This window comes from Macaca mulatta, chromosome 6 (genome assembly GCF_049350105.2).
Source record: "Macaca mulatta isolate MMU2019108-1 chromosome 6, T2T-MMU8v2.0, whole genome shotgun sequence".
In the NCBI taxonomy this organism is placed as follows: Eukaryota; Metazoa; Chordata; class Mammalia; order Primates; family Cercopithecidae; genus Macaca; species Macaca mulatta.
This window is the reverse complement of record NC_133411.1, coordinates 69,958,993-69,984,982: the sequence shown is the minus strand read 5'-3', so window position 1 is coordinate 69,984,982 and position 25,990 is coordinate 69,958,993.

The window sequence follows — 25,990 nt, the reverse complement described above, 5'->3', positions numbered from 1 at the left end:
GGGAAGCTCCTTATAAAACCACCAGATCTTGTGAAAACTCACTATCACGAGAACAGCATGGGTGAAACTGCCCCCCATGATTCCATTGTCCCTACCTGGTCCCACCCTTGACAAGTGGAGATTATTACAATCCAAGGTGAGATTTGGGTGGGGATACAGAGCCAAACCATATCACAGTGTGATCATGTCGAGGTCTTCAGAGTAAGAGGCTGTACTTACAGAGATGCTGTAGTGGAAATTCTGTGGGCTGACATGCTTCATCAAACCTCTCTGTGCTCACTTTTCTTATCTGTAAAATGGGGAAAATAATAGGAAGCTTCCTCATGGGTGTTCATAAGGAATAAATGAATTAATACATGTAAAGAATTTAGAATACCACCTGGCTAATAATGAGCACTCAGTAAGCGTAATGATCACCATCGTCACCATCCCCATCATCATCATCATCTCATGGGTAGCCTCCTGGATGTGAAACTAAATTAAGCTTTAATAAACATGACTCTATTAACTTGTACCCCAACAAACTGAAGGAATTCAGGTGGCCAAAAGCAATTAAGATATTCAATAGCTGACTTCTATAATTGTTCGCTAGCTTTTCTGTATAACTCTTCTGATAATCTTTATGAAATAAGGTGCTTTATGAAATAAGATTATCTCCTGATAATCTTTATGAAATGGGATGAATTGTGCCCCCCTAAAAGATGTACTGGAGTCCAGTCACCTGTACCTCAGAATGTGATCTTATTTGGAAATAGGGTGGCTGCAGATATAGTTAGTGAAACTAAAATCATGTTGGAGTAGGATGGACTTTTAATCCCATGTGGCTTGTGTATTTATTGGTAGAGGGAAATTTGGACACAGGAATACACAGAGGGAAGAAGATGTGGAGAAACACGAGAGAAGTCAGCCATGTGATAATGGGGGCAGAGATTGGAGTGATGCGTCTCCAAGCCAAGCAATGCCAATGGCTGCTGGCAAATACCATCAACTAAAGGAGCAAGGACGGATTCTCTCCTACAGGTTTCAGAGGCAGCACGGCCCTGTGCATAGCTGGATTTCAGACTTCTAACTTCCAAAACTGTGAGCCAATAAATTTCTGTTGTTGTAAGACACCCTGTTTGTGGTACTTTGTTACAGCAATCCTAGGAAACTAATCCAAAACAGGGTAGAAACATACCATTGAGCGGATGAGAGATCACTCAGGCTTAACCAATCAGGCTGCTGACTGATGATAGTATGATGTTCAAATGCTAAAAGCTTTCACTTTACATTTTTTTAATTGTTTTCAAAAAAGCCTACCAATCTGATTTTTCTTCTCTCATTTTAATCTATCTCCATGATCTGTTATTCTGGGAAGATTTTTCCTAACCTTTGTATAAGTGGTGAATTTATGGACATACATTCTTTCCTATCAGACATTCGAACAAATCTCCTAAAATTTCCTCCCTTCCTCCCTTCCTTCCTTCTTTCCCTCTCTCCTTCCCTTCTCCCTTCCTCCCTCTCTTTCTTTCTTTCTTCCTTCTCTTCCTCCCTCCCTCCTCTTTTCCCTTCTCCCCCCTTCCCTCCCTTTCTTCCTTCCAGCAGGGCAGAGGGCCAAAGCAATAGGCAACCTTGTTTAGATTGCTCAAAGTCATGATCGCTCCTCTTCTGTGGCTTATTTTATTTTATTTTATTATTTTATTTTGAAGCAGAGTCTTGCTCTGCTGCCCAGGCTGGAGCACAATGGTGCCATCTCAGCTCACTGCAACCTCCACCTGCTGGGTTCAAGCATTCTCCTGTCTCAGCCTCCAGAGTAGCTGGGATTACAGGCGCCTGCCACCATGCCCAGCTAATTTTTGTATTTTTAGTAGAGACAGTGTTTCACCATGTTGACCAGGATGGTCTCAATCTCTTGGCCTCAAGTGATCTGTCTGCCTCGGCCTCCCAAAGTGCTGGGATTACAGGCATGAGCCACTGCATCTGGCCTTCTATGACTCTTTAGAAAGGAAGGGATACTCCTAGTCTTTTGTGCTGATTTCCCTACCAAGATTCTTCTCTCTTCTCCCTCACCCAACATCAATAACATTTGATTATTTTCAGAGCAAAAGCAGCCTCTTGTTGTGCTGCTGGCATCAACTAGATCCTTCCCCCACATGCCCCATACCACTTAAATGTTCCTATTTTCCAAACTCAGCTATTGGGCACCTGTCGTTTTTCAGAACCAGTCTAATCTTTCCAGTGATGCTCTCAGATTCAGGGTGGGCCAGCCAAGATTTGTTTTCAACACTCTTCCTTTTTCAGGTGACTTGGAAAATTCTTCTAGAATTACCAATAAGTCCTATTTTCATTTTGCACAAATTACCATACAGTCAAATTTAAAATTTCATAGATGCCTAACCTGTAACAGAAGAAAAATGCAAAGTTTATGCAAGTATCTTTAACTCATTAACTAATTTTCTCTTGACTCATGTTTACCACTCCTCAAGTTCCATAGGATGATAAGGTTTCATTTAAGTCAGCAGGCCGATTTTTTGGGGGGTAGTTTTCATGACTATTCCTAAAAACACATTCTTCAGAAAATATGTAGTAAGCATTACATTCTTTTCATCAGTAAAAATGTGTGGTCGCTTGTCTTGATTCCATTGTGGTGTTTTGCAATATCTATGAAACACAAATGTAGCTTTAAAAATACATAGTATGTTTTCTCAGAGGTCTCAAACAAGGGAATGAACAAGGGCACCTGCCTACATATCAAGAAGGATCCTGCTTTGTATATTTTTAAAAAAGCTGTTAGAGTAGCTTTAGTTCCTTCTGCTCCTTGATTAAATCTTGATTAAAATCAGTGCTGCAGTTGTAGGATGGGAAGCAGTCTTCTCCGTCCTTTTCCTGCTGTAGGTAACATCACTTGATTGCTTGAGACAGTTAAAGGTGCTTTGGTAGTAAAAGGACAGCAAGATTAATGGGCAGTCATTTCCATAGTAACAGCAAAGCACTCTGGGAAACAGAGCCACTCGGGAGCTGGAGCTGCACATGCCAGGATTTCGGCTCCCATGGCAACAGGAGAGTGGGGTGGGGACGAACATGCTAGGAAACTTAGCAAAGGTCCGTTTAGTGAAGACAATGTATAATCAGAGTTGTCAATCTATTTTAAAATTTGAAGTTAAAATAAATCAAATTTGAGACCACGAGCTGATGCAAAACATTTAAAATATACTGTACATCCACTGAAAATTTCTGAAGCATAAGCACAAAATAGTTTAAGAACTATCCAATTGTGACAACTTGTTAGTTAAAAAAAATCCAATTACCAAGATTTTTGTCCCAGAGTAGTTGCAGAAAATTACACAATTAGAGCAATTTTTCTCAGCTGCTCCACTACAGAAAACGAAAGTAATTATACAAAAATAGTGTAAAATACTTTTCACAACTGCAAGTTGGAGTTTTGCTTTCTTTAGAAGAAATTCTGTTTTTCACTTAGATAACCATCTCAACAAAAAGTTGAAGAGAACTAGCAGTAAAAAAGAGAAAGCAATAGTTAAGAGTCAAGAACAAAGCAAAAGGTGAGTGAAATGCTAAGAGAAGCAGAAAAGAATTCAGAAAGATCTAAGAACCCAGCATTCCAATTACAATGAGTAAAAGAAGTGTGACACAAAATCGTATTCCTTCTGCCTTTATTAACGTGTTAAAGTTTTTGAAGGTCTCCGTTGTCCTGTGTGAAATTATAACATATTCAGGTAGCTCATTGTCCACTAAGGAATAGACACTCTTTTCTATCCAGGCCTTTTGAGTCAACTCTACACAGCCAGTGAAACAGAAGTTTGGAAATTATCTGCTGATTTGGGCATTGGTTAGTTGCTAATCAAGTCCATTAAGGTAAATCTCTATGTTTGTATCTAGTCTTTACTAAGTAAGTTACTTAATATCACAAATATAGTATTTACTGAGTTTTCAATATGAATTTGGAAAACGGATATTAGTGATTTAACCTAGTTCCTGGCCTGGGGTGTCTATTCTTTATGCATTGTGTCCAGTTGGATCTGGATGCCAAAATATCATTTGGGCACCTGAAGGATTTGGTCACAGTATCTCAGAGAAGAATGATACTTCTTCATTAAGCATCACCTCAACATCTATATCCTACATCTTGAAAAGAAGGTTTATTATAAGAAACATTTTTGGGATTGCCTGCTGAGCACCAGCACCTGTAATCAGGGAGCTGTCCTCCTCCCCTACTATCTACACAGTTGGCATTATTGTGCTGTGACCCCAATTCCCTGTCTATAGTCAATTGATCTAAAAATGGGCACCTAAGATGTGCTTTGCTAGTTAAAGTCATTAGTTGTAGAACTCTGGAGTTATTAGTGAGCATATTTTTTTGTTATGTAGATAAAACTTCAAGAGGAAAGAATAAAGATACCAGAGAAAATCAGAGACAGGAGGTAGAGACTTGATTTAGATGATGTTCAGCCCCTGGTCTAGTTGTTTCTAAAGGCCAATAGAATCTGTATTTCCTGTGGCTTGATTATATATCCTCCTGGTAAATTCCTCCCTCTCTGTTTTTTGGCTCAAGCTAGCTCAAGCTTGATTTCTACCTCTTGCAACTGACTCCTAACTAATATAACATCCTCTCCCCAAATTCCCTAAAAAACATGATAAAAGGAAGAAAATGGAACAACCACTTGGACAGAAAACACATTGTGGGAAATAAAAGCAGGAGTGAAAAGTAATTGCAAAGTTTTGCTTTCCTTGCAATTCAATGATTTGTGAGGAAGGAAAGGGGGCTTAGAAGCTACTACCACCAGGAAATGATCAAAAGAAACAAGACTAGTAAAAATGTAGTAAAAATCAGAAGTTGGTATATTCCTAAATACCTGTAGAAGGTGGCAAAAATCTGAGTTGAAATCCTAATTTAGGCTATTTGCTCTATGTTGCCTATTGTAGGATGTGCTAGGTAGGCTCTTCCAGATTGCAAGGAACATATTACTGGGACATTCAGTGCACTGAGGGTAAGGGGAGAATCTTAAATATCTCTAGAGAGGAGGAAAACAAACAGGTCTTGTACAAAGTATCAGAATTAGAATTTCTTCCAATGTCTCAGTAGCAACCCTGTTGCGATAATGCCTTCAAAATGATTTCCAATCTAGAATTCTATATCCAGCCCAACTACCAATCACATAAAAATATAGAATAAATATATTTCATATATGTAAGATCTCAGAAAATGTAATTTCCACATGTATTTTCTAAGAAAACTATTGAGAAACATGGGTCACTAAGAGAGGGGAGTAAACCAAGAAAGAAGAATACATGGGGAAAGGGACTAGGAAGACAAAAGGATCTAAGGACTATGGGGAATCCCAGGAGGACAGCTGTGCCCTGGTTCAAAAGGACACTGGTTTACATGAAGCGGGTACACACATCCTTTCACTGAGCATTATGTCTGTAAGAATCACCATGTTGTTGGGTACAGAATCCTTTTATATTGCTGTATAGTATTCTATTATATGGATATATCACATTTATCCATTCTAGTGTTGATGAATCCTCAGTTTGCTTCTAGGTTTTTGGTTCTAAAGAATACTGATGTGCTCAACAGTTCTGTGACTGTGTTGTGGTACAACTATGTAATTAATCTGATAATAAGGTATCTATAAGGAATCTACAGTAAACATAATATTTAATGGTGAAATATTGAAAGCTTTTCCTCTGAGATCAGGAATGAGATAATGATGTATAATATCATCACTTCTTTTCGACATTTCACTAGAGAGTCTAGTGAATACAAATACCTAAAAGTAGATGTAAAATGTATAAGGATGAGAGAGGAAATAATGAAATTGTCATTATTTGTAGATAACACAATTTGCATATAGGAAATAAAAGAGTACAGATAAACTATGGTAATTAATAAGTGAATTTGTTAAAGTCAATATATAGAGGTCAGTTGTATTTATGCTGACAACAGATATTAACTATTTTAATTAGGAATTATTTAATTTATAATAAAATAAAAATAGCAAATGATTAGAAATTAGTCAAATAAAAGATATATTAGACTGCTGCAAAAAACTACAAAATATACTGAGATAAATAAGTCTAAATAAATTCAGGGTTATACTATGTTTTTGGGTTTGACAATTCAATATTGTTAACATGTCAGTTTTTACTATATTAATTTATAGATCCAGTACAATCCCTATCAAAATTTCAGAAGGTTTGGTTGAGGAACTTGAAAAACTGATTCTAAGCTTATAGGAAACTCAGAGTCAAGAATAGCAAAGACATACTTGCCAGAGAATAAAGTTGAAGGATATATATACTACCAGATTTCAAGACATGTTAATAAACGGCAGTAATTAAGACAGTGTGGTATGATACAAGAATGGACAAATAGACCAAAAGAAGAAGATATAGAGTGCAGAATAGACCCACACATATACAGTCACTTGATTAAGACAAAGGTGCCACTGCAATTCAGTGAGAGAAAAGAATGTGTTTGTAATAAAGGATGTTGAGAAAATTAGATGTTTATATGGGGAAAAAAAGAAAATTGACCCCCTACCACACACTATGCACAAAATTAATTCCAAGTCGATCATAGACTTGAAAGTGAAAGCTGAAAAATTAAGCTTTTAAAGGAAAACATAGGAGAAAAATCTTCATGGTCTTAGTGCGTAGGCAGAGATTTCTTAGGACAAAAAGCAGTAACCATGAAAGAAAAAATTTGACAAATTGCTCTTCATTAAAATCAAGAGCTTAGGTTCATCAAAAGGCATCACTAAGGACGTGAAAATGCAAGTCACAGAATAGAAGATAATTGCGATACATATATACTACAAAGGACTCATTTCTAGAATATCAAAAGAACTCCTAAAATAACAGAGGAAAAGATAGATGATCTAATAGGAAAATGGAAAAAGATTGAACAGGCTCTTCTTAAAGGAGATAGCTTAATGCTGAATGAGCATAAGAAAAAGATGTTTTACATCATTACACACTAAAAAAGTATGTAACATAATCACAGATTAAAACTATGAGACCACAACATGTTCACCAGAAGTACTAAAACAAAGCAAAACAAGCAAGCAAAAAAATCAGTGACCATCATAATTATTGATGAGGCTATAGAGCAACTAAAAATTTTATACACTGCTGTGGGAATGTAAACTGGTATAAATACTTGCAAACCTGTTGTTAGTATCTAATATTTAATGTATGCATATCTGATGGCCTAGAAATTTCGCACATAGGAATAAACTCAACAGAAGTGTGTATATATGCTAACCAAAGTATTTTGAATTAAATTAAATTAACTGAGGATTTGGTTTTTAATTCATTAAATGGATAATCCATAGATCTAACCAATGAGCTTTATTTGTTAAGATAAAGATCTTACTCTTATCTTAAGAGTTGACCATACTCTCTTAGTCAATATTCCTCTCAGGAATAGATTTGCTTTTCAGCTACAAAGTATAAATTCTACTTGAGTGTTATTTTTGGCTTCCAGTGCCAGAAGGGTGGGAATATGTACCTGGGTTGTTTTGTGCCTAATAGTTATTTTACTATACGTCTAATAGCTGGAACCTAACTCAGAATCAGCATCAAAAAAAAAAAAAAAAAAGTGTAAGGCATAGATTAGCTGGAACCTAACTCAGAATCAGCATTAAAAAAAAAAAAAAAAAGTGTAAGGCATAGATTGAACAGAGGAAATGACCTTGGATGTAGATTAAAGGAAGTTTACCTTAAAAAAATTGCCACCCCCCCCCTTTTTTTTTTTTTTTTTGAGACTGGGTTTCACTCTGGCACCAGGGCTGAAATGCACCATCTGGTACAACTATAGCTCACTGTAACCTCAAATTCCTGGGCTTAAGTGATCCTCCTGCCTCAGCCTCCTGAGTAGGTGGGAGTAAAGGCATGTGCCACCACTCCGGGCTAATTTATTATTATTATTTTTTTGTAGAGACAGGATCTTGCTATGTTGCCGAGACTGGTTTCAAACTCCTGGACTCAAGTGATCCTCCTGGCTTGGCCTCCCAAAGTATTGGGATTCCAGGTGTCAGCCACCACAACCAGCCAAAAATGTGCTTTTAAGAGGATTATGGTGACGATATTAAATGGCCACGTAACTTCAGGTCAAATGCCACAAGAAATCACCAAGAGTTTGAGATTCTGGTCAAATGGCCATAAAAAGCTCTGTTTTGAATAATTTGACAATAAGAACAGCCAACTAAAAAATACAAGGATGAAAAGTTTTAAAATAATAAGATGTAGAAAGGTTCTATTATTGACTAGCGAAGATTCCTTGGGGATTGAAAACACTTTCCTGTATCTTTGAAAAAGGGTTGGCGGAAGCAGTCTAGAAGGGTTGGAGGAATTCGTGTCATTTTGCCTAGCAGGCTTACTCTTTTCTTAATTTCCCTTAATTTTTTTTTTTTTTTTTTTTTTTTTGAGACAGAGTCTCGCTCTGTCACCCAAGTGGGAATGCAGTGGCATGATCTTTGCTCACTGCAACCTCCACCTCCTGGGTTCAAGCAATTCTCCATGCCTGAATTTCGCCATGTTGGCCAGGCTGGTCTCGAACTCCTGACTTCAAGTGATCCACTCACCTCGGCCTCCCAAAATACTGGGATTACAGGTGTGAGCCACTGCGCCCAGCCTATCTTTAATGTATATTTGCATGGCTATTTTTTGCTTCCTTGAGGGTGTATTCATGTTCTGTAATTTTATGTTTACTTTGCCTGTTTTATTCTAATAATATTCTGCCTTAATTTGAGTATTCTCCTTCCAACGTTTACTTTAGATATTTTCTTCTTAAAGGAAAAGATTTGATACATTTACTCATTGAAGGGTGAAACTTGCTTCTGGTAATGCTTTACGTATGCATCTCATAAATTGCATTTAGTTACTACTAATAAAAGAGACATAACTAAGAGGACTTCACAGTACATAAGGGTTTATTTTTCTCGTGTAATGAGAGGTTTGGGAACCAATAGCTGATGGCTGTGGCACAGTGGCTCAAGGTCTCTGATGGCCTTGACCTTTCCCTTGACTAGCCCTGCTCCTACCATTATATCTATATTTCATGTATGAGAAAGCAGGAAGGTTGGAAAGGGACAAGGTCAGCTAAGTCAGCCCACCCTAAAGAGTTTTTCTAGAAACCGTTCTTAAGAATTCTTTCTACATGGGTCAGAACTGTTGTGCCACTGGGCTGGTTCCAAGGAACACAGGGACTGGGACAGGAAGTGCTGCCCTCCTAGGTTCTTCTGGGACTCCCCAGGGAGGCTCTCATATCTCCACAGATGAGCTCTGGCTGTTGCATGATGCAGTCTAGGTGGGCTGCAACTCCATAACTTCAGAAGTCACTCTTCTACAGAGTGCTTCTCTGGGCTAAATACACTTCTGCCCATCACTTCAGATAGTGCCAGTCTACCATCTAGATATCAGTGGAACTGGAAATCTCTGTGTCTGTGAAAGCAGATCATACTTACTATCCCTCAAGACTGGAGATTCTTATTATTCTATTTGCAAATTGAGATGAAAAAATGCTTCCTGTGTGCTATGCTCAGCCATAGGAAGCTCCACATCAAGGTTTCTTAAGCTCCCCCTTCCCAAACTACAGAAATCAATATGTTCTTTAAAGTTGCACACATAGCCCCTTTCTGCCAATGTGAATCTAAGTCTCCGGGCAGGTTATTTCTAGAAGTGTTGCAATATCATCCACTGTACTTTTTGGAAGAACAGCACTGACCATCCTCAATCAGGATCAATTGCTGGCTCTAACTTCTCTTCTTCTGTCATGGTATATTCTCTCAGGAAGTTGTTTTTATCGGGTCTGCATTGGATAAACCCACACATGTCTATATGTAAGTCTGATCTGTGATGGTGGTCTGGGATACAGTCTTTTTTTATTGGTAGATGCTCATTAGAGACCCTATGGATCAGATGTAAATGGGTATAACTCTTATACTTAAAATTTAAAAAACACCCCAAAGCTAAGAGGAGATAATTTTGCTTTAGAACTGTCTTCACTTGTTCAGTTTGCTAAAGCAAAACCACTTAGAATGGGAAATTGTTAAACAACAGAAATTTATTTCTTATAGTTCTAGAGGAAGTTCAAGATCAACGTACTAGCAGATTCGGTGTCTGGTGAGGGCTCACTTTCTGCCAGGTGGCACCTTCTCACTGTGTCCTCACAGGGTAGAAGGAGGAAATAAGCTCCCTTAGGCCTCTTTTATAAGGACACTAATTCTATTTATGATGGCTCTGCCCTCATGACCTAATCACCTCCCAAAGACATCACCTTTGGGCTTCAGATTTCAACAATATATTTTAAGGGGGTAGGGACACAAATATTCAGATTGTAACAAGAACATACCATGTTTTCACTAAGATGTAACCTTTGAATAACTGAGTTCTGACCCTGACCACAAAACATGCACCACTGGCAGGACTAGGCCTGGAAAGAAATAATCCACCTTGGTTACTCCATTTGGGGGTGTGTGTGTTGGTAGTGGTGGAAAAATCCACTTAGTCTCACCTATTACCTACCAATGATTCTGAATAATTTGAAGAAGAAAAAAATAGAAGAGGAATAACAATCGTTTGAGGAATAGGAGAGGCAGATCTGGAACCAAAATATCACCTCTATCAGATGGTAGGATGTGACTTTATGGCTATGAGATAAGACTGATAGACTCACCCACCCAGTCACCATACTGCTGGGCTGGGGCAGGCCAGGAGGAGGAAAGGCGTTGCTGAGTTAGCATGCCAGTTTTCCTCCCAAATACAGCAACCTGATAAATCACCCCAACTCACTAGGGGAGGTGTGAGTAAAGGGCCATGAACTGCCAGGCACATGTTCAGGGAAAACCCTTCCTTGTGGCACCCAGGAGTGGGCAGTGGCCTTTCCTTCTCTCACTCACCCACTGGTTTAAAGCCATTGGGATGCTGATAATACCCTTCCACACACAGTTGTGTATTCATATGTTTGCTTTTCCTACCTTACTTGCAGTGTCCTAGATTCAGTTCTCTGTTCAGGGCCTGAGCACTTCATTCTCACGCTCCCTTTGTAATCACAAAGTGCTTGGTTGTCCTAAGTGTGACTTTGATGCTGGTAGACACCAACTTTCCCTCAAAATATTTTCTTCCTCCTTAACTCTGAGGAGAAAACCTCCTATTCAAAACAGAGCTCCGTAGTGGAGGATGTAGTAAAGTGGATTAGCGAGAACCTGCAGGGGCCCTAAGTAACTGCACTCCACTTCAAAAACCTTTTGCCCACCAAGCCCTCCTTTCACTCATGGCCTTGCATCTAAAGATTATGCTCCCCTAGAATATTCTGAAGTGGCTACTGAAGAATCTTGTGAAGTCAAGACACAAAGAGCCATTTTGTTCTCAGAAATGCCTCCATTTATACTACTGAGAGTCTCGCACTTGTATATTATATCTCCTGCTCTCTATCCTGCTGACTTCAATCTGGCGGGACTGCCACATGTCTTTGTACTCTGTAACGCACATGTGCATATGGTGCATGCTAAATATAAATGCTGTTTGGCAGGAACCTTTTTTCTCTTCCTTTGTTTCTGAAAAATATAGTGAAGAAAATGTGTAATGTATGCCCGCTCCAAAATGAGAGAGACTTTCAGGAAGTGGAATTATGTTGACAGCAAGCCACGCATTTTGCATATTATTTCGACGTGTGGCAATAGTGGTAGCAGTGACTGTCCGCTGCTTTGTCTGGTCAGATTAGGGTTGCTGAGCTCATTTGTACCCCCTCTTCAATGGAGGCCAGGTAAATTCCTGCAATGCTGAACCATCTGCCTGAGTTGACGGGTGCTGGTTTTCAGATCTTGTTGGTCCCTCCTCCACCCAGGTAGTAGTCAGGTTAGGTCAGTTTATGCTGCAATAAGTAACAGTTCAAAGCTCTTAGGGGCATAACACAATATATATGTCTTTCCTATTCATGGGATGTGTCCATTGTCAGTGGGCAGGGGCTCTGCTCTTCATAAAAGTCACCCAGGCCCAAGCTGATAAAGCATTGTCTGGCTGTGAGACTTTCCCTTGGAAGTGACACATATCACTTCTGCTCTCTCTTTATTGAACCAAGTAGGTCCATGCTATGCCCAACATCAGATAAAACAGTTAAGTATGCCCCACCATGCACCCAAAAGGCAGACAGCCAGAAGGCTTTTGCTATTGACACTAGTGATTACCACATCTCCTGCAAGAAATCTGATGGGCGGGCAATTGCTCATGCTATTGTTAAGGCACCCAGGTATATTTTAGGTGCACCAATGGTGCTGTAGAGGGAAGAGAGCAAGACATATAAGGTTAAAGCTCTTCTGTAAAAGCATCTCATAGAGTAGCACTGTCTTGAAACAGTGCTTAGATTTTTTAAAGCAGTGTCATAGCTTAAAGAAACTTGGATTAGGGGTAGTAAGGTGGAAAACACAAAAACACATACATGTGTGCTCCACTTTAACTTTCTGGAGCTGGGCCACGGTCACACACACAGTGTAATGTCCAGAATGGAACAAATGTGAACGCCGGTAGAATGCTGCTCTAGGCTTTCAGGAGCGGCTCTGCTTCCTGCTCTCTCTGCTAGGCTTCCCAGCAGCCCAGTGGGCTCTGCTCCTGCCAGGCTAGCCTGTTCTGACTTCTTTTGCTGGTGGCGGGACTTCAGCAAAGCTGTGATTGCAGAGTGCAGTTTGTTAGATCTTAAGGAATAGAAAAAGTCCCAGAGCCACTTAGCAGGTGAAAAATCATGACTGTGTCTATGCCAGCTTCGAGGGCCTAACGTCTCTGGACTGATTGCACTGAGTTCAGGAAAAACCCGAAGGAGGATTTCAGATTCAGAGGGCAGTTGAGAGGGCTTTGCCTGGTAACACTGATCACAGCTGGCAGGGGCCGTTTGAGGAGAGGCAGCCGGCATGATGCTTCTCATCACCTGCCCCAGACAGATGACCCCTGCATCAGTAAGGGAGAGCTAAAGAGAAGAGCAGTGGGGCTCTCTGGAGCAACCGAGGAGAGGGAAGAGGACTGATGTGACCATCCACCACTGCTCGGCGCGATGGGAAACTCAGCAACTTTAGCAGGCTTCTACTAATGAATGTGGAACCAAGGGACTGGCAGCTCCATTTCCTCTGATATTAACATTTTTTTTACTTTATTTTAATGGGGAAAATGAGATTCTTCTCAGTTTCCTATCACTGGACCCGGTTTGGGAGGGGATGACATTTAACAACAGTGCTTTGAAAAATATTAAGCATTATACAAATACGAGGAATTGTTGCTGTTATTATTCTGATGAAGCACACATGCAGCTCCGGATCAGCCTTAATATTGAGGGGATATTTAAGGGATTAGGAGGAACTCTGTGACTATTGGGGAGTGACTCGGGATGGCCTTCGCAGAAAGGGCCAACTAATCTGGCCATATTAAATCCATTTTTAGAAGCGAAATGCCCAAACTCTAAGTCAATAAACCGCAAATGCAGTCATAGATCATAAAACTTGATTACTTCACATCAGATGTAACACTTTCATAAATTATAAAATATGTCAGGCGATTAACTCTAATTTGAGGCCATAACTTGATTAGCTTCTGGGTGAAAGGAGGAAATGGCTTTGGGTAGGAGCAGTGGTACCAAATTTCTTAGTACGTAAATGCAGCCTAAGTGAAGTGGGGGTGGGGAAGAGGACTGTAGTTATATGGTGGACTTGGGGATGAACCCAGATAATTCAGGAGAAAATGATGTGGATACACTGAAGTAAGATCCCAAAGGCTTTGAGAAACTACAGTTAAGCCTTACTAATTTGGATGAATTGGGGATTAAAGTCAGTGTGCACTAGTGAAAATTTGAATTATAGACTGTTTTAAAGATATCTACTTGTGTAGTTTTTCAGGTATACAGAAATGCAAAACAAATGGATGGGAAAGTGGGGCCAAATACAGGTCCATCCCAGTTTGCTTAATTATCTAATTATTGTATGCATGCAAATGATTAACATCATTTAGAGTAATCTCTAAAGCAGTTCATTTAAAGAAACAGGTCTACTATTTGCCTTTTACTTAAAAAAATAATTCATGTAGCAAGCAATTTTTTATTGTTCAGAAGAAAATTTCACCATATTGAGGAGAGGATACCCCAAATTTCTGATGTGCCTGTACAGCTAGGAGACATCTGGAAGCCAAAATGTCTGTCCCCACATTCCTCCTGGCCTCACTGTTCCAGGTGCTGCAGGCAGAGGCTGCACAGCTTGTTGAGGAATCCAAAACCATCCACAATTCTGGACAATAAAGCCAGATATTAGTTTGCTTTAAAATACCTTATAATTCATCTAAATCTTTTTTATACATTGTTTTCTCACCTTCTAAGTCAGCCAAGGCAGTTTCTAGGCCACATGGTAGATTAGACAGGGCCCTCATAGGAATCCTTCTCCTCCTCCTTTCAGCAGTTTAGTTGCCTTGCTGGGTCTTTCATTCCCCTTCGTCTCCTCTACTTTCTCTCAAGCAAGTGCACAGTGAGACTTCCACCAACCAAGGGAAAGGCTCAGGAGCATTTTATTCATCTCCCTCTTGTCCTTCAGAGCATCCGGGACATAGTAATGCCTTAGTACATGGCTACAAGAGTGAATCAAGGGCCAGGTGTGTGGCTCACGCCTGTAATCCCAGCACTTTGAGAGCCCAAGGCAGGTGGGTCACCTGAGGTCAGGCATTCAAGACCAGCCTGACCAACATGGCGAAACCCTGTCTCTACTAAAAATACAAAATTAGCTGGGCATGGGATTCCTATAATCCCAGCTACTTGGGAGGCTGAGACAGAAGAATCTCTTGAACCTGGGAGGCGGAGGCTGCCTTGAGCCAAGAGGGAGCCACTGCACCCCAGTCTGGGCAACAGAGCAAGGCTCCATCTCAAAAAAAAAAAAAAAAAGTGAATCAAGGTTAGCTCTTGGGGTGATAAATTCCTACTAATCAGTAAACACTGATAGCAGATAGTAGATTAATGTATTGGACATTTTAATAGGGAATAATCCTTAAACCCATGGACATGAATTCTGGTTTGGAATTTAAACACTGGAACAGGCAGGTGAATAACTTCACTTTGGATAGGTGATTGTCAACTCTACTCACCTGGGTGCAAGCTTTCTCTACAAATATTAGCAACAGCTACTACTACCAGTTATTAAGCTCCTACTATATGCCAAACGTGTAATGAACCAACACTTTATTTTGTGTGATCACCACAGTAACTGCTTGAAGTCATTATTATCTTTGTTTTATAAATAGGGAAATTGATGCTGAGGGAAGTAAAGTACTTGTCCAAGGCCACACAACGAGTAAGTGGAGGTTTTAAAGAATCAAGTTCTGGTTCCAAATCAGTGCGTTTCCATGTCACAATTCTGTCAATACTTTCTATGATTGGAACTTAATAAATACTGTTCTAATGAGCACATCTTTAGCTGGTTCCATTTGCCATCCCACAGGGAATCCCAACTATTCCAATTCTATAATAATCATTATCATCAACTTCCATCTATTCAGCACTTATTACAAAGAAGGCATGAAATTCTTCTAAAACAGGTGTTCATATAAACTTCATAACCCACTGAGGACCTGGAAATCTGGATTCCATGTTAATTTCTTCCTTCTCTGTGAATGCTATGCATTAAGTGTATATTATTTTTCATATGGATACATTTGAAAACTAGAAACAAATATCTTTTCAGATGTTGTTCAGATGATGTAGTTGCTGTAGACATATGCCATGATCCCTGCTATAAAACTGTTCATGTTAATGTGGAGACACAGCATTTATGTCTGTAAGTAAACAACAACGTAAAGGCATTTATAATATACCCAAATCAGGGGTGCAAACAATAAACACCACCAGAGTTCAGAAAAGGAAGAGCTTAATGGACCAGAGCAGTTGGAGAGGGTTTCACAGTGGAAATGCCACCTGAGTTGGGTCTGTAAAATGGGCCTCTGTAGAGCCCAAGGGAAAACTTCCCCTTTGCCCTCTGAAAGTTTGCTGAAAACTCAACTCACAAAAGGCAGATTAATAGGAGAAAAGGTATACATATTTATCAACATGCATGAAGGGAAAATCAGAATGATTACTCCACCATGCAATAGGGGTACAGATGGTTATATACTCTTCTTCTAAGGGAAAAGGGAAATAGGGAAGTGTGAATGATTTTAAGGAGATGGTAAATGATTTTTAGGAGAATTCAATGGGCTTGAAGAACATACAGTGGCCTGGAACAAAGTCTCTTGGGCCTGCAGAGCAGACAATGGTTTGTGACAAAAGTCTATCCAGGCGTGTTGACAGACTTTGGTCTTTCTTCTGCAACACAAATTCGGTTAATGAACTCTCAGGGAAAGGACCAGAGGTGATTATTTTCTTCTTTGGCAGATCTGCACTTTAGGGAGATAAGGGAACTTCAGAAATAACAACTTCATTCTGGGATTTGGGAGAGACAGAGGATTGAGATACAGGAATTGAGAGAAGGTCAGAGAGACCTTGAAGCTTCGTTTTCAGTTTAGCATGTCAAAATGCCATATTTTTGGGGTATTGATTTCTGAGCCCCAACACCTTGAATGAATGTGGAAGAAGGAGAGAGTTATGATAAGAATGCAGGTATGACAGAGGACAATGAGTAATCCTCTTCCCAATGTCCACATTCACTGAAATATTTCTTATACTTCCTACTTAATTTTGGCTCTGGACCTGGCAACATTCACTGAAATATTTCTTATACTTCCTACTTAATTTTGGCTCTGGACCTGGCAACAAAGGGCTCTGTATAATAGTCCTTTGTGCCTCAAGTTGCTTTTGATGTTAAGCACGTAAACCTTTGTATGTTTGACTTACAAAAAGGAGAATGGCATTTTCTCAGCCCGTGGAACTCACAATTATAGGAGATTGGAGGATTAATGCTATGGTTAGCTTGATAAGAGGATTGGATAGAATTCTCATAATAAGAAGTTAGCAATAATAAATTAATACAAAGAAAATTAAAGAGGAATCTTTAATTTGAAACTATTATCATAATGTAGCACTATACTTTATGATCGATTTTTTAGCTTTCTATCTGGAATATTCACTAAAATGTTGGCACTTTCTTTTTAAAAGAATTGCCTCTATTCTCCACTTTGCTATGTCTGTAGAGACCTAGCCTGGAATGAATGTATCCTAGTGGGTCCACCAGGTTTTTCGGTCTGTTTTAAAGGAAGTACCTTCTATTTTATAGGATAATGTAAGATGTGTTTTGCTAATGATAATAGGGAAGTTTTTCTGGAAGTTCGAGGACCTATTACTTGAGTCCAGCATTTCTGACCGTTGCTCTGTGAAACATTAATCTCATAACATATTCACACTAAATGAATTCCTTTCTGAATTAAGTTTGAGAAATGTTCCTCATTGGAAATTTACAATGCCCAATAGCATATGCACAGGCCCTGGTGAGACTTGTTGCAGAGAAACCTTCGTAAACTTTGCTTAACTCAGTGCTTCCTAAAGTTATTTGATCACAAGCAATCTTTATGGGCTCCTCGTCTTTGTTCCCCCTAGCAGACACCTATTACATTCAAGGGTCAGTCAAAAAGATGGAAACCACACTAGCTATTTTAGTGGAAACCACACTAGCTATTTTAGGGGAGAAAATGTAATATAAGAAAGTGATTAGGAGGTGTTACAGTATTGAAAAAACATGAAAGAGGACACTGATGTATACAGAGTTAATGACTGCAAGAAGCGAGATGTTTGCGGTTATCAGAACCTAGAACTTTGAGGAGTGGCCCTGCAGAGTTGAGACTTCACCTCTGAGGAGGAGGCTGCTGCTTTAGTTCATGTCCTCCTGCTTTAGTTCTCTGTCCTCCTGCCTTCCGATTCCTCCCTAATGTTAGCAGCGGAACGTATCTGAGTCACCTGGCACTGAAATCAGGGCCTCAGAGGTGAAGCTGTCTGGCACCTGTCTACATCTCAGGGGCTCAGAAAAGGGGGCAGTAGGTAGCTGGGGTGCAGATCTCTGAAGCAGTGGCTCTGCCCTGTTGCTGCTGGCACCACTGAGTGGGGTGTGATGCGGCTGGTTCTGGAAGTATGGGAAGAAGCAAAAATCTGAAAACAACTGCAGCTGAAAGTAACCTCCGCTACCTGGGGTGCAGGGTGAAAGACAGAGCAATGCTGCCAGGAACAGCCAGTGGGCAACAGGGATGAGCAAGTGCCTTCTTCGTCCTCCCGCCTTCCGATTCCTCCCTATGTTAGCAGCGGAATGTATCTGAGTCAGGGGGCACTAAAGTATGTTAGCGCTTAGGGGAAATATCTGAGCGATGTGGCATCAAAGTACGTTACTGATGGTGAATCCATACGGGTTTGCAGCAACCTCCGTTCTTGCCTCAGAAGAAATAATTTGACCAAGTAGGGGAGGGGAGCATGCGCAGTGTGTTAACTGGAGTTGTATGGATGTTTACTTGAGGCGTTCTTTCATTACCAGCTGAAGGTACCTAGAAGATGATGTACCAGTTAAACTTTGCCATTTTGCCTCTGAGTAGTGCGCATGCTTGAGCCCACTCGCCTAACTCCTGAGATCTTACTAGGAAGCTGCTAATCACCAGTTTCAAGTTTTTTCTATATTGGGAAGCTGCTTTTCCCTGGTGCTGGGAAATAGTGTAATAACCGCCTGACCATCACGTGATGGTCACCTGACATCTCTGGTGGGGGTTGCTCATGCCTGGCTAGATACTTACTGTAACACTAGTACTGCTATTGGCAGGATCAAACATGGAGCTCTGACAAAGGAGAAATGTAGCTTGCAGTCTCCACCTCAGTATAGAAATGTGGGTGAGGAACTCAAATAATAACAATAGTAATAACAATAACAGTAGTGGTAACAATAACAACGTGAATACATATAGATTATATGCAATAATAGCTGGATTTTTGTCACAGTTGTTCTTTTAGCTGCTTAACATCCATATATACCCTTTAGAGCAACAATAACAACTCTATGCTTTTGCCTAACAAGATGCAAATATTCTTCCATTAATAAAGGTGTTCCCATTTTATCTTTCAGAAGGGGTGCCACAAAGTCCCTTGAATCATCTCTGGGGAATGTTAATTATTCCTCAAATTCAGTCATGTACCCATCTGAATATTTTGTAACAAAAGACTAAATTACAAAGGTATTCACCACCAAAAATATTTATATGAAATTAGAAAGAAGTAGAAAGGGAAAATAAATTTGTTTAGAAACACTTGAGATTTTGTTAGGAAATGTAATATTTATGCTACAGCTGTTTAACTTTCCTTAAGGTTAACTTAGACATCAATGTAACCATCCAACGGGTTCACCTTGCCTGCTGCCTAGACAGAGCCTATTTATCAAGACAGAGGAATTTTAATAGAGAAAGCATAATTCACGCAGAGCCAGCTGTGCAGGAGACCAGCGTTCTATCATTACTCAAATCAGTCTCTCCAAGAATTCGGGGATTGAAGTTTTTAAGGATAATTTGGTGGGTAGAGGGGGGCCAGTGAATCAGGAGTCCTGATTGGTCAGGTTGGAGATGAAATCAAGGAGTCGAAGCTGTCCTGTTGGGCTGAGTCAGTTCCTGGTTGGGGGCCACAAGAGCAGATGAGCCAGTTTACTGATCTGAGTGGTGCCAGCTGATCCATCGAGTGCAGGGTCTGCAAAATAGCTCAAACACTGATCTTAGGTTTTGCAATAGTGATGTTATTGCCAGGAGCAGTTTGGGGAGGGTCAGAATCTTGTAGCTTCCAGCAGTATGACTCCTAAACCATAATTTCTAATCGTGTAGCTAATTTGTCAGTCCAACAAAGGCAGTCTAGTCCCCAGGCAGGAAAGGGGTTTGTTCTGGGAAAGGGCTGTTATCCTTGTTTCAAAGCTAAACTATAAACTGAGTTCCTCCCAAAGTTAATTCGGCCCTACACCCAGGAAGGAACCAAGACAGCTTGGAGGTTAGAAGCAAGATGATGTTGGTTAGGTCAGATCTCTTTCACTGTCTCAGTTATAATTTTGCAACAGTGTTTTCATCAAACTTCTAGATCTTATTTGAGCCCAGTTATTCATAAGATGGAGGAAATGGACAGTTGCTAATTCACCAGTGAATTTAAGCTGTGTAAATAATCAGTATACAAAGTTTGTTTAGGCCACAAATTTTTGTCCCATTATGGATTAAATACCTATCATTGATCAAATTTAAATCTAAAATGGAAATTACCCATTATTGATCAAATAATATTTAATTGATTTATGTTATTGATTAAATGCAATTCACATCTAGTATTTGCCTGAATACCTCATAATTGCAAGTTTTCTCATTGATGGTGGTTCCTGAGTGCCAAGGCAGAGATTTCTACTAGGAAATTTATTGATACGGAAAATTCTAGCAACAGACTTTGCAAAACGGAGACTGCTGCTCTCTTGCTAAAGGACCATTCTGAATAATGTGATGTACAAATCTGGGTGTCATAAGGTAAAGTTATATACATTGGCAGCAGAAGCAGCTTTTAAAAAGTATGACCTTCTCAAGCACACCCTAGGTTCCCACAGCATTCTAACTTTCCATGGGGTAATAACAGATGCCCCAATGTGTTTAGCTAGAGGTCCTACAACCAAGGCAGTAAGAAAAAAAGGTATAATGAGATCATAAGAACTTGGTTTCAGCTATAGCTAGTAGCACTCTACCCCCTGTAGAGAGTAATTTGCATCTTAATGCACCTCACCTGAGACTGTGGCTGTGCCTTTTAAAATGGATCTCAGTGATTGTTATCATTATTGTGCTTCCTTCCTCTGCACACACGTGCACGTGCACATACACACACACACACACACACACCCCTACACACACGATAAGTAGTACATTGCTCTCTGCATTGACAGTTTTCAGTGTCATATCCCCATCTTTGGGACCAGGATAATGTATCTGGAGATGTAGTAAAGTTTTAGTGACAGTCAGGTTATCTCATTCATTATATGAATTTTCTGTTGGGGCTCTAGGTTATGTAAACCAAAAATAAAATCCTAAGCTCTGTCTCCCCCTCCCCCTACAACTGACTGAACGGACCCCCTCTGGGCCAAGGGGACCCAAGAGAAACCAGAAAAACTGAATCACCCACCATGACAGGAAGGGAGGTCAGACACCCCTCCTTATGCCCCCTCCCTTTTGGAGTTTAGGCACAACTGACCAACATTAACAGTAAAATAGAGATCTTAAGACTGACAAAACACACTTTGTGGCAGTAAGATATCAAATTTCAACATGACTCCGGTATAGTATCACATGACAGATAGTAGACCCTGAAGGAAATCAAAATATTTTACCCCCAAATGTATGTATTTGACATACTCTGAAATGATCCCACAGTTGTCTTTTATGGGGGAAATTTACATCTGCAGAGAATCCCCATTGCTACAACCAGGCCTTTTTGGGGTTTAGGAGAGATAAACCAGGAGTCTGACACCTTTTAAGGTTCAAGAGGAACATTTACCATTTATTCTCTCTCAGGGCTGCTACCTGGAGGCTTCATCTACATAATAAGAACCTTGGCTTCCACAACACACCTTAACTCAAGCATTTTTTTTTTTTCCACTGACTTCAAGTCTTTGGACAAAGCTTAACTCTCTCAACCAGTTGCCAGTCAGAAAATCTTTCAATCCACCTATGACTTATAAGCGTCCACTTTGAGATGTCCTGCCTTCCTGGGTTGAAGCAATGTATTCCTTACACGTATTGGTTTACATCTTTGCCTGTAACTTAACCCTCCCTAAAATGTATAAAACCAAAATGCAACCCGACCACCTCAGGCACACTTTCTCAGGGCCTCTTCATACTGTTCCCTGGGCCATGGTCACTTATACTGGCTTAGAATAAACCTTTTAAAATATTTTATGGAGTTTAATTTTTTTTTTTTTTTTGTCAACAGTTCTAAAGCAACAATGATTTTTAGGCCTTTTGGATAAAAGTGTAAGTGTGCTATATAAAACAAACAAAAATTAAGATAGCAAAGCCTCCAAAACAAGCACTTATCCAAAAGCTTGTCTGAGTATTGTGAACCCACATAACATACAAAATGAGGTTTTAGGAAGGGAGGCAAGAGGACATAGGTCCTTAAACAGAGATCGTGGAGAGGTCGGATCTTGATGTAGTGCTCTGTCCTCCTGTACCCCTGTTGGTTATGAATTTTTGGATCTGGATTTGTAATTGCCTTCCCCTGGCTTGGGAAGTCCTGATCTGAGTTTGGAGGCCCCCTGTCCTGAGGGAGCCCTCTCCCTCTACTGTAACCTCAGATCAGCTGATCGTACCATTGAGACCCAACTGGAGGGACCACTGCTTGGGGTAGCCCATTTCCATCTAGGTTAGTGTGTCCTGAACCTGAAGTAACCTGTCTCATAACTCCCTGCTCGAGTCTTCCACAGTTGAGTGGATACTTGTTTAATAAAGGGCCATTATATAAAAAAGGATGAGTTTGTGTCCTTTGTAGGGACATGGATGCAGCTGGAAACCATCATTTTTAGCAAACTATCACAAGAACAGAAAACCAAACACTGCATGTTCTCACTCATAGGTGGGAACTGAACAATGAGATCACTTGGACTCGGGAAGGGGAACATCACACACTGGGGCCTATCACGGGGAGGGGGGAGGGGGGAGGGATTGCATTGGGAGTTATACCTGATGTAAATGATGAGTTGATGAGTGCTTGGTGCAGCACACCAACATGGCACAAGTATACATATGTAACAAACCTGCACGTTATGCACATGTACCCTAGAACTTAACGTATAATAACAAAAAAAAATAATAAAGGGCCATTATATTGTATATTGTAGCCTCTAGTCCCAGGATTCTGTTTCTATCACTTTGAACTCTAGTCTCAGGATTGTAGGTGTCAGTTCTAACAATCCATGTGCAAAATCTCGAATAGAATTGTAAGGGACAATAAAAATTCCCAGGACCCCTAAACTCCTTATGCGAAAGGGGAGGTTGAGCCTGGAGGCTGAGTTATGCAATATCCTCTTCCAAATGAATAGCTGTTACTAACATTATTTATTAGCCAGATCCCCACAGAAAGGTAAAAGGCCTCAGGCATCTACAAAGGACTGCCCCCACAGATCATTCATAAGTATATTTGTTGTTGGCCCCACTGCCCCACTCCTAAACAAGGACATGCCAATTGTAACTTTAGGTTTAAATCTAAGTCTAACTCCTAAAACTAAAGTCCATTTGTTTCCACACTGATAATGCCCATTACAAGCTTATCTCCTAAGGTGCAGAACAAAAACAAGATGAGATCAGTCATTCCTTCCCCTACCCAGAGATGTTGGCATAATTGATTCTTCCTTTACTCCTTTTTTTCTCTTCAAACATTCACCTTATTTTATGTAAATTCTGGATTTACTGGGCACTAACTATAGTCTCACAAGAATGTAACCATTTGCCTTACTGGCTGCCTATCCGTCTTCCTACATGTCTTCACCTCTTTAAGGAAATGTATAAATACTAAACCTCCTGAAAACCTCTTCAGAAAAACAGCCACAGATGTGTCTGTGGCTAGTTCCTTTCCTGGACTTGCCCTAAAGCTAGCTTAATAAACCTTGATTGATTGAGACTTTGCCTCAGTCAGTCATTATGGTTATCAGAATTAAATTGAGCCAGGGTTGGAGTGTTTAGTACCATGTCTGCCACATAGCAGGTGTTGATTTGAGTGTCTGGAGTTGGGCAGAAGTTCTGTATTGTGGGTTCAACTTTTCCACCACAGATTGTCCATCATGAGTTCTTATTGACAACTGACTGAGCTTTTTTCTCAGGCACCAGGGCAAAGTGTTTTTGATCCTCTCTCAACTCGTGTGTGTGTGTGTGTGCATGGAGATTTCACATTAGTTGAACAAATTGGAGAGAGAATGAGTAATTGAAACTGTGCCCTCTCATTTTGAGAATTATTTTGGACTTCATTCTCCAATCATAAATCCCTTTAAAAGTTTCCAATAGTTCGAAAAGTTTCCAACAGTATGAAAAAAACTTATTGAAAGAAATGATGTACCTGACTCTTTATCCACCCATCTGGGGGATCTCTGTTTTCCTCTGCTTTTCTCTTTTTTCATGGCTGTTGAATTAACAATAATGGCTGTTGAATTAACCTACTATGTGCCTGGCCCTGCAATGGGCTGAAATACAGTGATGAATGGGACAAATAAACACAACAGACAGTAAACTGCCATGCATGGTGGTAAGTTATAAAGCTGGACCGACAGGGTGAGGTGACAGGGTGGTTGCTGAGGATGGGCACAACTTCCCATATGGTGATAGGAAAGGCTCTTTCATAGAGGTGCAACCTGAGGTGAGTTCTGGAGCTTGAGAAGGAGCCAGCCATGTGAAAACCAGGGAGATGAATACTTTCACCAGAGGGGAACAAATGCAGAGGTTTGAGGTGGAAAGTGTGTTCCTCATAGCCGCCAGGCTCCACATTCCTATAAAACTCTTCTACAGCGCATGTGAGAGAATGGATGAGAGAAGGCCGGAAAATATCCTTTGGTCACCTGCAAATGCCTGCGGCTGTAATTGGCGATTCTTACTGATAGATGTGCTTTAAGTGCTGTATATACAGGTTGGGGACTGGGTGATTTTCTTGAAATTTCCCCCCATAGTCAAATTTTTCAAGAACTAAAAATAACAAATTGGCAATCTACCCACGTGTGTTCCTTTGTAGCATCCGAGGACACTACCAGAGCATGACGGATAATATTATGAGCCGTCTGAGTTCTTTGATGGGTTGTGTTATAAAAGTGAAGCAAGTTTCACCTTGGTGAAATGCCTAGCGGAGGGAGCAGTATTTCCAGTCCGGCTATTGAATTACATTTTTTCTGTTTTTCAGTTCTGTTTATTTCCTTCATGCCCAGCTCAGTGCAAACAACATACCCTCTTAGTAAGAATGAAGACCTCTGTTGGTTTGTTGCTGCCACATAAGAGGGAGGGTTGGAGAGGAAGGGGTATTGACAGCCATTTTCCCAGTCTTGGCACACAGGCTAGTATGAGAAGTAGATATTTATGGGATGCTATGTGGCTCATGGAAAGAGATGGAGAGCCTTTCCTGCAACACACAACTTCCCCTTGGCCCCCACCCCTACCCCATGAACTTTCAAAGACATAGACGAAAAGTCCAGGCCAAGGTATAATCTTTATTACCATAAGGTGTTCAACCAAAAACTGATATGGTCCCCTGGAGAGCCAGACTGGGCCATATGGTAGCCTTTTATTTGCTTCTCATTACATTTTATTTCTATTCAGCCTGTACTAAGACTGTACTTTTTCTAGTCTATTTGCTAAGGCTGGAGGCAGGCTTTCCTGACTTAGAACACTAGAGTTAGGCCGAGTAGTCTTCTTGGCGTTTTCTTCCCCAGGGCCAAAACCAAACCTCTGTAGTTTTTACTCTGTTGGTGAGAAATGTCCAAGCAATAGAGAAAGAGAAAGAGCATTTCTATTTAAAGGCCTAGCGTAGAGCTAGTCACGTTTGCTCAGTCCGTGCTTCTTCCAGGTGGACAGCTCCTAAGATAGTGGAGTTGGCCCACTGTCTCACATGAACCAGTCGCCATGAAATGGTGAAATCTCATCATTTCAGCAGACACAGATTTATTGTGCTGCAAATGCAGTTTGAGTTTCAGTGCCCTTCAGTTGTTTGAGCCCCTTCTAAATAAATACTCACTTTCATAGCCAATTTTGAATTTGAAATTTTATATTCTTTTTCTTAAGGTATCCCCCAAACTGTGTAAGATTTAGGTCCCACAAAGCAGGGGCCTCCTCCTGCATACCAGTGTGGCTGCCACATGGAGTCACTGAAGCTCAGCCCCTTGAGGACATGTAGGCACCCAGAGAAAGAGTGAGCTATGGGTGTAACAACAGAATATCTGTGATGCCAGGATTGGGAGTCTGGCTGTTTTACTACAGAGTCCTTTAAAAAGTATAACATAGAGAAGGATGAATAGTTGCAAAAGTGGTA